This window comes from Nuphar pumila, chromosome 14, assembly GCF_984573655.1.
Source record: "Nuphar pumila chromosome 14, dmNupPumi1.hap1.1, whole genome shotgun sequence".
NCBI classification, from domain to species: Eukaryota; Viridiplantae; Streptophyta; class Magnoliopsida; order Nymphaeales; family Nymphaeaceae; genus Nuphar; species Nuphar pumila.
Genome location: NC_143262.1, coordinates 34,823,747 through 34,837,691, shown reverse-complemented (window position 1 = coordinate 34,837,691; position 13,945 = coordinate 34,823,747).

Sequence of the window (13,945 nt, the reverse complement as noted above, 5' to 3'; positions counted from 1 at the left end):
TATTACAGAGATCTTTGTCTTCGCAATCGCTGTATTTGTCTTCGCCTCGAAAGAATAGCGCGCAAAGTATTGGCGAAGACAAATACAACGATTGTTTGCCATCGCTGACTACAGCGATACAAATAATCAATAGATAAGGAAAGGATTTGTTGCCATCGATGGATACTTCGTGCTTTGAGTCGGAGAGCGATCTGTGGCATCGCAGCATAAATCCGAGTGCACAAGTTGAAAAGATTTGTTTGTAAACGTAGATCTTTGTTCGGAAGTCAAGCTTCTCATTTTTCCTAAAATGCAATGATTACAATTGAAATTACTATTACAGAGATCTTTGTTTTCGCAATCGCTGTATTTGTCTTCGCCTCGAAAGAATAGCGCACAAAGTATTGGCGAAGACAAATACAACGATTGTTTGCCATCGCTGACTACAGCGATGCAAATAATCAATAGATAAGGAAAGGATTTGTTGCCATCGATGGATACTTCGTGCTTTGAGTCGGAGAGCGATCTGTGGCATCGCAGCATAAGTCCGAGTGCACAAGTTGAAAACATTTGTTTGTAAACGTAGATCTTTGTTCGGAAGTCAAGCTTCTCATTTTTCCAAAAATGCAATGATTACAATTGAAATTACTATTACAGAGATCTATGTCTTCGCAATCGCTGTATTTGTCTTCGCCTCGAAAGAATAGCGCGCAAAGTATTGGCAAAGACAAATACAGCGATTGTTTGTCATCGCTGATTACAGCGATGCAAATAATCAATAGATAAGGAAAGGATTTGTTGCCATCGCTGGATACTTCGTGCTTTGAGTCGGAGAGCGATCTGTGGCATCGCAGCATAAATCCGAGTGCACAAGTTGAAAAGATTTGTTTGTAAACGTAGATCTTTGTTCGGAAGTCAAGCTTCTCATTTTTCCAAAAATGCAATCATTACAATTGAAATTACTATTACAGAGATCTTTGTCTTGGCAATCGCTGTATTTGTATTCGCCTCGAAAGAATAGCGCGCAAAGTATTGGCGAAGACAAATACAACGATTGTTTGCCATCGCTGACTACAGCGATGCAAATAATCAATAGATAAGGAAAGGATTTGTTGCCATCGCTGGATACTTCGTGCTTTGAGTCGGAGAGCGATCTGTCGCATCGCAGCATAAATCCGAGTGCACAAGTTGAAAAGATTTGTTTGTAAACGTAGATCTTTGTTCGGAAGTCAAGCTTCTCATTTTTCCAAAAATGCAATGATTACAATTGAAATTACTATTACAGAGATCTTTGTCTTCGCAATCGCTGTATTTGTCTTCGCCTTGAAAGAATAGCGTGCAAAGTTTTGGCGAAGACAAATACAACGATTGTTTGCCATCGCTGACTACAGCGATGCAAATAATCAATAGATAAGGAAAGGATTTGTTGCCATCGCTGGATACTTCGTGCTTTGAGTCGGAGAGCGATCTGTGGCATCGCAGCATAAATCCGAGTGCACAAGTTCAAAAGATTTGTTTGTAAACGTAGATCTTTGTTCGGAAGTCAAGCTTCTCATTTTTCCAAAAATGCAATAATTATAATTGAAATTACTATTACAGAGATCTTTGTCTTCGCAATCGCTGTATTTGTCTTCGCCTCGAAAGAATAGCGCGCAAAGTATTGGCGAAGACAAATACAACGATTGTTTGCCATCGCTGACTACAGCGATGCAAATAATCAATAGATAAGGAAAGGATTTGTTGCCATCGCTGGATACTTCGTGCTTTGAGTCGGAGAGCGATCTGTGGCATCGCAGCATAAATCCGAGTGCACAAGTTGAAAAGATTTGTTTGTAAACGTAGATCTTTGTTCGGAAGTCAAGCTTCTCATTTTTCCAAAAATGCAATGATTATAATTGAAATTAATATTACAGAGATCTATGTCTTCGCAATCGCTGTATTTGTCTTCGCCTAGAAAGAATAGCGCGCAAAGTATTGGCGAGGACAAATACAGCGATTGTTTGCCATCGCTGATTACAGCGATGCAAATAATCAATAGATAAGGAAAGGATTTGTTGCCATCGCTGGATACTTCGTGCTTTGAGTCGGAGATCGATCTGTGGCATCGCAGTATAAATCCGAGTGCACAAGTTGAAAAGATTTGTTTGTAAACGTAGATCTTTGTTCGGAAGTCAAGCTTCTCATTTTTCCAAAAATGCAATGATTACAATTGAAATTACTATTACAGAGATCTTTGTCTTCGCAATCGCTGTATTTGTCTTCGCCTCGAAAGAATAGCGCGCAAAGTATTGGCGAAGACAAATACAACAATTGTTTGCCATCGCTGACTACAGCGATACAAATAATCAATAGATAAGGAAAGGATTTGTTGCCATCGCTGGATACTTCGTGCTTTGAGTCGGAGAGCGATCTGTGGCATCGCAACATAAATCCGAGTGCACAAGTTGAAAAGATTTGTTTGTAAACGTAGATCTTTGTTCGGAAGTCATGCTTCTCATTTTTCCAAAAATGCAATGATTACAATTGAAATTACTATTACAAAGATCTTTGTCTTCGCAATCGATGTATTTGTCTTCGCCTCGAAAGAATAGCGCGCAAAGTATTGGCGAAGACAAATACAGCGATTGTTTGCCATTGCTGACTACAACGATGCAAATAATCAATAGATATGGAAAGGATTTGTTGCCATCGCTGGATACTTCGTGCTTTGAGTCGGAGAGCGATCTGTGGCATCGCAGCACAGTGATTTGTGGGTATTGTTCGAATGTCAAATCACACGTGGAAAACGTATTTTTGAATATTTAAAACTTAATGAGCGGCATGGAAAGACGTATTTTTGAATGCTTCGAACGAAGCATTTAATTTGGCGGCGGTTATCAAAAAAAGGTGGCATGCGAAAAGCCGTATTTATATTTTTTTTAAACGCAATCAATTAATTAGCTTCGTGCTTTGAGTCAGAGAGCGATCTGTGGCATCGCAGCATGGTGATTTTTGGGTATTGTTCGAATGTCTAATCACACGTGGATAGCGATATGTGGCATCGCAGCGTAGAACGTTGTTGATTATTGTTGGACTGTCAATCTTAGCGTGATGTGAAGGATTGTTCAAGTGTGCTGCGATGTATGGCATCGCAGCGTAGGACTGTCAATCACTGTGCTGCGATGCCACAGATCGCTATTCAACGATAACCACAAATCGCCATATACCTCCAGTGAACTTCTTCTCCAGCAAATCTTTCGCGTTCCCGACACCTCCACTTGCCTTTTGAAATCATTATTGTCAGTTCTCTTGTGAAAAGTTGTATCCATATATTATAAATAAAAGGCTACTCAATGTGTATTTTCCAACGGATACCCATAAATGTTTGAGTTGTCGTACAGTAGCCATTGATCATGTTGGTTGAGCAGTACATCTTTTAGGTCATAAATAGTTGCACAAGCACTGGAAGGTGTGTTTTTCTTCTACTTCGTGAACCAGCAACAACCAAACCGACGGTTCCTTCATAAACCTAGAGATCCGCCCTCGAACATAGAAAATTATAGTCGGTGAGGCAGACGAAGACAGCTACACGACCAACAATGGCGAATCATGGGTATATTGTCTACACATAGTCTACATGTTCAGCAAAATCCGTCTCTTTCATGCGTTTTTTGCGATTTGTTTTTGTGTACTATATAATGTAATTTAAATATCGGTCGTTGCAATGTCCGCATTCATTTCAGTCGAACATCCACCGACGAAGTTGGGCGAAAACTTAGTCAATCACTCCTGGAGGACATCAACCGAATGCGCAGTGAATTCGCACAATGCAACATGATCAGTAATTTTGTTAGTATTAAACTAGTAGTAGTTGTCTATAAACGTAAGTCATGTGTACGTATGATCAATACAACACCATATTTGTTGCAAACAGACTATATCCGATTTCGTAAATTATATTAAAAGCAACGCACCAAGCCAGACTGTGAGCGTCGTCAGCCCATATTTCATGGTATATCGGTTGTATTTTATGTTGCTTTTCATTATTGATTTAGTCCAATTGATTCGTATGTTAACGTTGGTGTTAGCAATGTTTCTTTCGGTTTGCAGACTATATTACGTCGTTTGCCATACTCCAGTGGATTTCAAGACGGAAAACCTTATTGGGTTAACGGTAATCACTGCAGAGACCTTATGACAAGTGAAAAGGTAAGCAAACAAACCTACAGTGCAATATTACAGCTTGACAGTGGTAACAACATTTTTCGATCTATTTGCAGATACTGATTCCTACACTCTGGCAGTCTGAAAAGCATTGGGTCTTATACGTGATGGATTTACGCGAAAAACAACTATGGTGTTACAATTCGTTGGAAGTTGACAGTGGTTTACGGCTAGACATTTCCCATCTCGTAAGATTCCATCTATATGAGTATCGTGTAGTGTACTGGGGTCATGAATTTACTTTTGGTCGCATTATTCTCAGATCGGTTTCCTCATAGCCATTTTGGGAGTCGATGTCAGCGAGTGGATCTTTCGCACGGCATACCATGCTTCTTTACAAGATAATGGCGTTGATTGCGGCGTATTTGTAATGAAGTACATTGAAGCGATATACAATGGTGCAGAACCCTGTTTCAACGCTGTATGCCATTCCTTGGCCTTTGTTATTGGCAATTAAGGGCATGTTTATTGCTTCTAGTTTACAATTTGTTTATGCAAGTTGATATACCCGAATTCCGCGAAGAACTCTGCAAAAAGTTGACGTCGTTTCTCATTTCGGAGGAGAAACTGACGGAGGCGAGGTCTAAAAGGCTTGTAATTGATAAAAGATGTGCGCTCAACCCGCGTGATTGACAGTCACAGGGTGAGACTGCGATGTGTGCAATGAACAAAGACTTCTAATGTTCGAAATGATAATATTCAACATCGCTATGAAATGTTGTATGCTTAAACATCGCTTCAATGTCGCGTTCTTATTTTACGAATAGTACAAAGCGATACGCTTGGTGGTCTAACGTCAAACTACACTGCTACGACCATGAAAACCTGTGCCAGCATTTGAAAATTGCTTGAATTTTAAACGACGGTTTCTTCAATTATGATCTTACAGACCTATGAAAAAGGTATAGACGGATACGACAACTGCGTCGAAGCCGCCTATGCACTCGATTGAAGAATAAGTAGTGTATGCAGGAATTGTCGATTATGTCGGTTCCTTATTCGCGAAGCAAAGTGGAACTGTGTGTTGTGTCATTCAAATATTAATGAAACGTCCTATCACCATCCGTCAGTTTTCCAGTATATACGTCAGTTTCATTAAACCAAAAGCAAATCTTAAATAAAAAAGCACTCCGCATTAAAGAAAACAATGTCATGCCAGAGGCCTATTCTGAATGGTAGTCAATGCGATTAGACCGAATCTTTGGGTCTCAAATAAATCCACAAGTACGTCTAAAGAAATCGCCTTAGGTGTACATTACCGTCGGTTCATCAATACAGCGATTTCTAAGAACAAACCTTTCTTATTGATAAGTTCACGTAATGCGATATTTAGAAATATCTTTCGCCAGAGAAAAATATGCTGGTCGTACTTGTGTTGGTCGAAAGCACTAGCAACCCAACACAATATGCTGGTCGAAATAGAGAAAAACTACAGAAAATGGGTTACCGCCTGAACTAGGAACCTAAATCTATCATCAAAATTGCACCCAAACACCCAAACACCCAAATAACCCTTCAAATCAGTCCCAATCTATCACACCAAAAAATGACCAGATTACAATTGATTTGGGCAAACAAAACCCACCGATAGCATCACAATCACAAACTTTTTGCATTCAGGGTACTGTTCATCAATTTTTTCAGAAAATACAATTAAATCCACTAAAAATTGAGATTTCATCCGACCATTAAAATTCTTGATTCATTCAATCACAAAAATCAAGAGCTAATGGAATCCAACATCAATCGGCCAAAAGTTCAAGACTTCAAGGTTGGTACGGACGTCAGCTGTGGAGAACACAAGCTGAGGTGGGTCCCAGCACGACCGATGCAGATGAAGCTTCTTCCTCTCACCGATCTTCAACAAAGCACCCTTTCATTTTCAATAGAGCTCTGATACCATATTGAAATCGGGAAACCAGCAAGAACAAAAGGAGAAGAGAGGAGAATAGAGAGGGAAGACAACTTAAGCTTCATTAGCGCAAAACCCTGAAAAGGTTACAACATATAGCTGTCGACCCTCTTTTACACTACATGACAAAAATTTAGATACCCACTAACACCTTGAAACATTACAGTTATACACTACATGACTTGGCGGAGATCCTGCTGGCCACCCTCAGCGCGACTGCACCACTGGGTTACTGTCGAGGACGGCGAGAACGGTGATGGAGGGCCTCGTTAGGTTGTACAGACAGAGCAATCGATAGGTTTCACTTTATACTATTCTGTCTGCCGTTCGTTTTAAACTCAATCAATTTTCCGCATATTTCATCGCGTATTACCGGAATATGTTCCTGCAACAAAACAGGTAATGTGAAATCCAATATATAACAGAAATACCCAATAACATCGGATACGAAGCTCATACAGCGTGGAAACAAGGTTGTTCTCCATTGTATATTGCTTCAATATGCTTCATTACGAATATGCCACAATCGACCCCATTACTTTGTAACAAAGCATCGTCAGCACAAAGCAACATCCACTCACCAATGTCGACACCCATTTGCCTGTTAAGGAATCCCGCCTGTGAAAAAGGGATAATATATTACAGTCCGGTCCACCGCGAATAGCTACTTCACCTTTGGGTACAAGCTTACCAAATGCATAGCATCGCGTTCAACGCCACTGTGGCAGTCCAATGAGTTGTAGCACCATAGTTGTTTTAGCTGAAAATTCATCTCGTATAGGACCCAATGGTCTGGATGTTGCCAGAGTGTAGGGAGTAAAATCTGTGAATCGATAAAATCATTTTTCGTTCCAGAGACTTATCGTGATGGAGATGTTACGAATAAACCTTGGATAAGAGGTTTGTTCACTTACCTTTCCAAATTTCGAAATGTCTATGCACTCATCATCGTTGTTCCAACAAGGTAGTGCATCGTCGAATCCTATGTCGTATGGCTTTCGTCGGACGTACATCTGTTGCACGAAATAGCAAGGTTTAACCACTCTGAAAGCAAACAGAACAACAGCGGCACAGACATACCATGAAATACGGGCTGAGGATGCGTATTGTATTGCTCGTTGGGTTGCTCTGAATGTAATTGACAAAATCATACATTGTCTGGTTGCACAAAGTTACGAACTTCAGAACATGCAAATCGATGACCTAGAAATTGATAGTGGACAAATACTTACAAAATTACTGATAGTGTTCCCATCTGCAAATTCATCTTGCATCTGCTCGATGTCATCTACGAACTCGTCAGGGCGTTGCCGCCCACCCGAGACTGTGGATGTGGTTGTCTTCTTGTTCAGAGCCGTGCGTGGCCGTTTTGCTGCCATCGTCCACTCCATTGGCAACGTGCCTGGTCGTTTAGCTCCCATCCTCCTATCCGTTTGCTCCGTGCCTGGTCGTTTTTCTCCCCTCGTCCACTCCTCTGGCGTTGTGCCTGGTCGTTTTGCTACCATCGTCCTCTTCGTTGGCGCCGTGCCCGGTCGTAGGGCTCCCATCGTCTTTGGCGTCGTGCCGGGTCGTATTGCTCCACTAGTCCTCTTCTTGTCCGCCATGGCTGGTCGTACTGCTCCAATTGTCCCCTTCTTCGGCGCCATGCCTGGACGGAGATATCGATGGCACCTTTGCAACGGAGATACTGAAACGCCGTCCAAAGGTAAAGTCCTTTAACGTGCAACCATTTGTTGAAAACAGCCCGCTAATTAATTGATTGCGTTTAAAAAAATATAAATACGGCTTTTCGCATACCACCTTTTTTTTATAACAGCGCCAAATTAAATGCTTTCGTTCGAAGTATTCAAAAATACGTCTTTCCATGCCGCTCATTAGGTTTTAAATATTCAAAAATAAGTTTTCCACGTGTGATTTGACATTCGAACAATACCCACAAATCACTATGCTGCGATGCCACAGATCGCTCTCCGACTCAAAGCACGAAGCTAATTAATTGATTGCGTTTAAAAAAAATATAAATACGGCTTTTGGCCAATAACATGTAACCTGTATGTTCTATTCGGTAAATTGTAACCTGAGTATGATAAATCTATGTTGGCCAATAACATGTGTTTTCTTCTGAAAAATATAACCTGATTATGTTAATTTCCATTAGCCTATTTCGACTGTTTCATTTTTGTAAAACATAGCCTGATGGGTATGTTCTATTCGGTAAATTGTAACCTGAGTATGATAAATCTATGTTGGCCAATAACATGTGTTTTCTTCTGAAAAATACAACCTGATTATGTTAATTTCCATTAGCCGATTTCGACTGTTTCCTTTTTGTAAAACATAGCCTGATGGGTATGTTCTATTCGGTAAATTGTAACCTGAGTATGATAAATCGATGTGGCCAATTAGTGATTCAATCATGCATATGTGCTCTAAGGCTGTAAAAAAAAGTTCATTTAGAATCAATCATGCATATATGTGTTCTAAGTTTGACAAAAAATTCATAGTGATTCAATCATGCATATGTGTTCTAAGGCTGTAAAAAAAAGTTCATTTAGAAGCAATCATGCATATATGTGTTCTAAGTTTGACACAAAATTCATAGTGATTCAATCATGCATATGTGTTCTAAGGCTGTAAAAAAAAGTTCATTTAGAAGCAATCATGCATATATGTGTTCTAAGTTTGACACAAAATTCATAGTGATTCAATCATGCATATGTGCTCTAAGGCTCTAAAAAAAAGTTCATTTAGAATCAATAATGCATATATTGTTCTAAGTTTGACAAAAAATTCATAGTGATTCAATCATGCATATGTGTTCTAAGGCTGTAAAAAAAAGATCATTTAGAAGCAATCATGCATATATGTGTTCTAAGTTTGACAAAAAATTCATAGTGATTCAATCATGCATATGTTTTCTAAGGCTGTAAAAAAAAGTTCATTTAGAAGCAATCATGCATATATGTGTTCTAAGTTTGACAAAAAATTCATAGTGATTCAATCATGTATATGTGTTCTAAGGCTGTAAAAAAAAGTTCATTTAGAAGCAATCATGCATATATGTGTTCTAAGTTTGACACAAAATTCATAGTGATTCAATCATGCATATGTGTTCTAAGGCTGTAAAAAAAAGTTCATTTAGAAGCAATCATGCATATATGTGTTCTAAGTTTGACACAAAATTCATAGTGATTCAATCATGCATATGTGCTCTAAGGCTGTAAAAAAAAGTTCATTTAGAATCAATCATGCATATATGTGTTCTAAGTTTGGCAAAAAATTCATAGTGATTCAATCATGCATATGTGTTCTAAGGCTGTAAAAAAAAGTTCATTTAGAAGCAATCATGCATATATGTGTTCTAAGTTTGACAAAAAATTCATAGTGATTCAATCATGCATATGTGTTCTAAGGCTGTAAAAAAAAGTTCATTTAGAAGCAATCATGCATATATGTGTTCTAAGTTTGACAAAAAATTCATAGTGATTCAATCATGCATATGTGTTCTAAGGCTGTAAAAAAAAGTTCATTTAGAAGCAATCATGCATATATGTGTTCTAAGTTTGACACAAAATTCATAGTGATTCAATCATGCATGTGTTCTAAGGTTGTAAAAAAAAGTTCATTTAGAAGCAATCATGCATATATGTGTTCTAAGTTTGACACAAAATTCATAGTGATTCAATCATGCATATGTGCTCTAAGGCTGTAAAAAAAAGTTCATTTAGAATCAATCATGCATATATGTGTTCTAAGTTTGACAAAAAATTCATAGTGATTCAATCATGCATATGTGTTCTAAGGCTGTAAAAAAAAGTTCATTTAGAAGCAATCATGCATATATGTGTTCTAAGTTTGACAAAAAAATCATAGTGATTCAATCATGCATATGTGTTGTAAAGCTGTAAAAAAAAGTTCATTTAGAAGCAATCATGCATATATGTGTTCTAAGTTTGACAAAAAATTCATAGTGATTCAATCATGCATATGTGTTCTAAGGCTGTAAAAAAAAGTTCATTTAGAAGCAATCATGCATATATTTGTTCTAAGTTTGACACAAAATTCATAGTGATTCAATCATGCATATGTGTTCTAAGGCTGTAAAAAAAAGTTCATTTAGAAGCAATCATGCATATATGTGTTCTAAGTTTGACACAAAATTCATAATGATTCAATCATGCATATGTGCTCTAAGGCTGTAAAAAAAAGTTCATTTAGAATCAATCATGCATATATGTGTTCTAAGTTTGACAAAAAATTCATAGTGATTCAATCATGCATATGTGTTCTAAGGCTGTAAAAAAAAGTTCATTTAAAACAATCATGCATATATGTGTTCTAAGTTTGACAAAAAATTCATAGTGATTCAATCATGCATATGTGTTCTAAGGCTGTAAAAAAAAGTTCATTTAGAAGCAATCATGCATATATGTGTTCTAAGTTTGACAAAAAATTCATAGTGATTCAATCATGCATATGTGTTCTAAGGCTGTAAAAAAAAGTTCATTTAGAAGCAATCATGCATATATGTGTTCTAAGTTTGACAAAAAATTCATAGTGATTCAATCATGCATATGTGTTCTAAGGCTGTAAAAAAAAGTTCATTTAGAAGCAATCATGCATATATGTGTTCTAAGTTTGACACAAAATTCATAGTGATTCAATCATGCATATGTGTTCTAAGGCTGTAAAAAAAAGTTCATTTAGAAGCAATCATGCATATATGTGTTCTAAGTTTGACACAAAATTCATAGTGATTCAATCATGCATATGTGCTCTAAGGTTGTAAAAAAAAGTTCATTTAGAAGCAATCATGCATATATGTGTTCTAAGTTTGACACAAAATTCATAGTGATTCAATCATGCATATGTGCTCTAAGGCTGTAAAAAAAAGTTCATTTAGAATCAATCATGCATATATGTGTTCTAAGTTTGACAAAAAATTCATAGTGATTCAATCATGCATATGTGTTCTAAGGCTGTAAAAAAAAGTTCATTTAAAAGCAATCATGCATATATGTGTTCTAAGTTTGACAAAAAATTCATAGTGATTCAATCATGCATATGTGTTCTAAGGCTGTAAAAAAAAGTTCATTTAGAAGCAATCATGCATATATGTGTTCTAAGTTTGACACAAAATTCATAGTGATTCAATCATGCATATGTGCTCTAAGGCTGTAAAAAAAAGTTCATTTAGAAGCAATCATGCATATATGTGTTCTAAGTTTGACAAAAAATTCATAGTGATTCAATCATGCATATGTGTTCTAAGGCTGTAAAAAAAAATTCATTTAGAAGCAATCATGCATATATGTGTTCTAAGTTTGACAAAAAATTCATAGTGATTCAATCATGCATATGTGTTCTAAGGCTGTAAAAAAAAGTTCATTTAAAAGCAATCATGCATATATGTGTTCTAAGTTTGACAAAAAATTCATAGTGATTCAATCATGCATATGTGTTCTAAGGCTGTAAAAAAAAGTTCATTTAGAAGCAATCATGCATATATGTGTTCTAAGTTTGACAAAAAATTCATAGTGATTCAATCATGCATATGTGTTCTAAGGCTGTAAAAAAAAGTTCATTTAGAAGCAATCATGCATATATGTGTTCTAAGTTTGACACAAAATTCATAGTGATTCAATCATGCATATGTGTTCTAAGGCTGTAAAAAAAAGTTCATTTAGAAGCAATCATGCATATATGTGTTCTAAGTTTGACAAAAAATTTCATAGTGATTTAATCATGCATATATGTGTTCTAAGGCTGTTAAAAATTTTTTTAGTGATTCGATCATGCATATATGTGTTCCAAGGCTTTCAAAAAAAATTCAAACTTGCACATATGTATTCTGAGGCCCTAAAAAAAATCATAGTGATTCAATCTTGCATATATATGTTCGTAGGTTGTAAAAAAAAACTCATAGTGATTCAATCATGCATATATGTGTTGTAAGTCGGTCAAAAAAAAATTATGTTGATTCAATCATGCATATATGGGTTGTATTGTTGCCAAATAATTTTATAGTGACTCAATCATGCATATATGTGTTCTAACGCTGTCAATATTTTTTTATATTGATTCAATAATGAATATATGTGTTCTAAGCTTGTCAAAAAACATTATAGTGATTCACTCATGCATATATGTGCTCTATTGCTGTCAAAAAAAATATCTTAGACATTGAATCATGCATATATTTGTGATTAAATATATGTGTTCTAAGGTTGTGAAAAAAAATCATAGTGATTCAATCATGCATATATGTGTTCTAAGGCTACCAAAAAAAATTTCATAGTGACTCAATCTTGCATATATGTATTCTAAGGCTCTCATAAAAAAAAATCATAGTGATTCAATCATGCAAAAAAGTGTTATAAGGCTTTCAAAAAAATATCATAGTGGTTCAATATTGAATATATGTGTTCTGAGGTTGTAAAAAAAAAAAATTAATAGTGATTCAATCATGCATAAATATGTTCTAAGCTTTTGAAGAAAAAAAATTATAGTGATTCAATCATGCATATATGTGTTTTACCGCTGTAGAAAAATGTTATAGTGATTTAATTATGCATATATGTGTTCTAAGTTTGTAAAAAAAAATTATAGTGATTGAATCATGCATATATGTGTTCTACAGTTGTCAAAAAAATTCTAGTGATTCAATCTTGCATATATTTGTTCTAATGTTGTCAGCGATGGCAAACAATCGTTGTATTTGTCTTCGCCAATACTTTGCGCGCTATTCTTTCGAGGCGAAGACAAATACAGCGATTGCGAAGACAAAGATCTCTGTAATAGTAATTTCAATTGTAATCATTGCATTTTTGGAAAAATGAGAAGCTTGACTTCCGAACAAAGATCTACGTTTACAAACAAATCTTTTCAACTTGTGCACTCGGATTTATGCTGCGATGCCACAGATCGCTGTCCGACTCAAAGCACGAAGTATCCAGCGATGGCAACAAATCCTTTCCTTATCTATTGATTATTTGCATCGCTGTAGTCAGCGATGGCAAACAATCGCTGTATTTGTCTTCGCCAATACTTTGCGCGCTATTCTTTCGAGGCGAAGACAAATACAGCGATTGCGAAGACAAAGATCTTTGTAATAGTAATTTCAATTGTAATCATTGCATTTTTAGAAAAATGAGAAGCTTGACTTCCGAACAAAGATCTACGTTTATAAACAAATATTTTCAACTTGTGCACTCGGATTTATGCTGCGATGCCACAGATCGCTCTCCGACTCAAAGCACGAAGTATCCAGCGATGGCAACAAATCCTTTCCTTATCTATTGATTATTTGCATCGCTGTAGTCAGCGATGGCAAACAATCGTTGTATTTGTCTTCGCCAATACTTTGCGCGCTATTCTTTCGAGGCGAAGACAAATACAGCGATTGCGAAGACAAAGATCTGTATAATAGTAATTTCAATTGTAATCATTGCATTTTTGGAAAAATGAGAAGCTTGACTTCCGAACAAAGATCTACGTTTACAAACAAATCTTTTTAACTTGTGCACTCGGATTTATGCTGCGATGCCACAGATCGCTCTCCGACTCAAAGCACGAAGTATCCAGCGATGGCAACAAATCCTTTCCTTATCTATTGATTATTTGCATCGCTGTAGTCAGCGATGGAAAACAATCGCTGTATTTGTCTTCGCCAATACTTTGCGCGCTATTCTTTCGATGCGAAGACAAATACAGCGATTGCGAAGACAAAGATCTCTGTAATAGTAATTTCAATTGTAATTATTGCATTTTTGGAAAAATGAGAAGCTTGACTTCCGAACAAAGATCTACGTTTACAAACAAATCTTTTCAACTTGTGCACTCGGATTTATG